Source organism: Mustela lutreola, chromosome 9 (genome assembly GCF_030435805.1).
Source record: "Mustela lutreola isolate mMusLut2 chromosome 9, mMusLut2.pri, whole genome shotgun sequence".
Taxonomy (NCBI): domain Eukaryota; kingdom Metazoa; phylum Chordata; class Mammalia; order Carnivora; family Mustelidae; genus Mustela; species Mustela lutreola.
Window position 1 is genome coordinate 6492525 of NC_081298.1, and position 3013 is coordinate 6495537.

The window sequence follows — 3013 nt, forward strand, 5'->3', positions numbered from 1 at the left end:
GGGGTAATGAATAAAGTAGGTGGGAGAGGTTCAAATTTCAGTTCTGCTTCAAGGAAGTATTTTCTAACAAGAGATTTGATATAGCCTTGCTGCCCCCTTGCTGCCCCCACCCTGCAGTCCATTCCAGTTCCCTTCCAAGCATAGGACAAGAAACATAAAGGAAATCTGGCTCTCCACTGATGACTAACCTTTGGTGCTTTGTGGACTTGCATTCCATTTTTAGCCTAACGGGGACACCATATTTTGGCACAAGCTCTTGGGACTCTGACCGTCGCAGACTCTGCTGTATAATCTTTGACAGTATGAGTCCTCTGACTTAATTTCTTTCTTGTCCTGGAGCAAGTGGGGGGGGGGTTGGTGGGAGGACTCCAGTGTAGAATGACCATCCTTCAAGACCCAAGGAAAAAACACATGATTGTTTGCTCCTTCCACTCCTTCTCTTTCTCTTATTTTTTTTTTTTCTCATTAAACTTTTGTTTTAATAGGTCTCAAAATTCTGTGACAGATTTTTGGTTAAGTTGTTTCCATTAAAAAGTACTGATTTTAAAAAACTAATAACTTAAAACTGCCACACACACACAAAAGCAAATGGTCAACAAAACATTCTCCTTTCCTCCTGGAGGTTTTATGATGCATCGTTATCATTTGCCAGGCTTTTACTATTAAACTTAAATGGCCAACTAACACAAACAGTTCTGAGACCCTTCTCCCACCACTGATTCAGACTGGGGTGGCAGGTATTGGGGATAACATTCATTTAGCCTTCTGAACTTTCTGGGCAGACTTGGTGACCTTGACAGCTCCAGCTGTCTTCTTGTCCACTGCTTTGATGACACCCACAGCAATCGTCTGTCTTGTCACGGACAGCAAAACCGCCCAGAGCAGGACAGTCAGAGAAGCTCTCAACACACATAGGCTTGCCAGGAACCATATCAACAATGGCAGCATCACCAGATTTCAAGAACTTGGGACCATCTTCTAGCTTTTTTCCGGAATGACAATCTATCTTCTCCTTCAGCTCAGCAAACTTGCAAGCGATGTGAGCTGTGTGACAGTTCAGCACAGGTGCATCTCCAGCACTAATTTGGCCTGGATTTCACCTGAGCCGTAAGCCAGCTCCTTCCATTGGTGTGTCGTTTTTGCTGTCACCGGCCACATTGCCACGACGAACATCTTTGACAGATACGTTCATGACATTGAAGCCCACGTTGTCCCCAGGAAGAGCCTCACTCAAAGCTTCATGGTGCATTTAAAAAGACTTGACTTCAGTTGTAACACTGACTGGAGCGAAGGTGACCACCATGCCAGGTTTAAGAACACCAGTCTCTCGGGACATCTGGGTGGCTCAGTTGGTTAAGCAGCTGCTTTTGGCTCAGGTCATGATCCCAGCATCCTGGGATCGAGTCCCACATCAGGCTCCTTGCTCGGCAGGGAGCCTGCTTCTCCCTCTGCCTCTGCCTGCCATTCTGTCTGCCTATGCTTGCTCTCTCCCTCTCTCTCTCTCTGATAAATAAATAAAGTCTTTTAAAAAAAAAAAAAAAAAAGAACACCAGTTTCCACCCGGCCCACAGGGACAGTACCAATACTACCAATTTTGTAGACGTCCTGGAGAGGCAGACCAAAGGGCTTGTCAGTTGGATGAGTTGGTGGCAGAATGCAATCCAGAGCTTCCAGCAGGGTGGTTCCCCTGGCATTCCCGTCTTTGCGGGTGACTTTCCATCCCTTGAACCAAGGCATGCTAGCCCTGGGCTCCAGCATATTGTCACCATTCTAACCAGAAATTGGCACAGATGCTACTGTGTCGGGGTTGCAGCCAATTTTCTTAATGTAGGTGCTGACTTCCTTAATGATTTCCTCGTATCTCTTCTGGCTGTAGAGTAGCTCAGTGGAATCCATTTTGTTAACACCAACAATTAGTTGTTTTACACCCAGTGTGTAAGCCAGAAGGGAATGCTCATGGATCCGCCCATTCTTGGATATATCTGCTTCAAATTCACCAATGCCAACAGCAACAATCAGGATGGCACAGCCAGCCTAGGATGTGCCTGTAATCATGTGATTGATAAAGTCTCTGTGTCCTGGAGCATCAGTGATGGTCACATAATACTTGCTGGTCTCGAATTTCCACAGGGAGATATCAGTGGTGATACTATGTTCACGTTCAGCTTTCAGTTTATCCAAGACGAGGCATATTTGAAAGAGTCTTTTCCCTTCTCAGCAGCCTCCTTCTCGAATTTTTCGATAATTCTTTTGTCGATCCCACCACATTTGTAGATCACATGACCAGGAGTGGTAGACTTGCCCAAATCTACGTGTCCAATGACGACAATGTTGATATGAGTCTTTTCCTTTCCCGTTCTGGTTTAGGTTGAGCGGTGGTTTTCACGACACCTGTGTTCTGGCAGCAAATCCGTTGCGGAAAGATCTCTTTCTCTTATTTGAATGTACTCTTCAACATCACCCATCAATTACTGAACAGCAATTGCTTGCATGCCATTGAGTAATTTTATTGATTCCATTCTTTTGACACTTCACTCTTTTAAACACCTTCTTATGAGAAAGATTCTGAAATAAAACCACCGCAGTTTCATACTGAGGGTTATACATCAATAAAATCCTCAACCAAATATGAATGCAATTAGTACCTTTATAAATGCCTTTTGGAGATGCACATGGTGCTCCAAGATTGCTTGAAAGAGTTGCTTGACTCAATTGGAAAAATACGGTAGAAAGGACCATTTCTAGACAAAGGAAGCACGTCTAAGGACCCTGAGATGCTCGAGGAATGAATGGCCTTACAGAGGAATCTTAGAAGGAACATGGACTCTGCCCAGGGAGAGCTGGTAAGCAAGGACTAGATTCTTCAAAACCTTTTAGGTCATAGCAGCATTTTGGTTGCCGATGAAAAGTCAGTGAGACATTTTAAGTACAGAATGACATAATTTGCTTTAAAAAGCCTTTCTTTTAGGGGCAATTTTAAACACATAAAAAATAGAAAAATATAATGAAGCCT

The 3013-nt window shown here is 44.0% G+C and overlaps 1 pseudogene; it reads right to left on the reverse strand.

Annotated features, from left to right (window-relative positions):
- Window positions 1-463: 463 nt before the first annotated feature.
- Window positions 464-2465, reverse strand: LOC131807819 (elongation factor 1-alpha 1-like; annotated as a pseudogene).
- Between the last annotated feature and the right edge of the window lie 548 nt (window positions 2466-3013).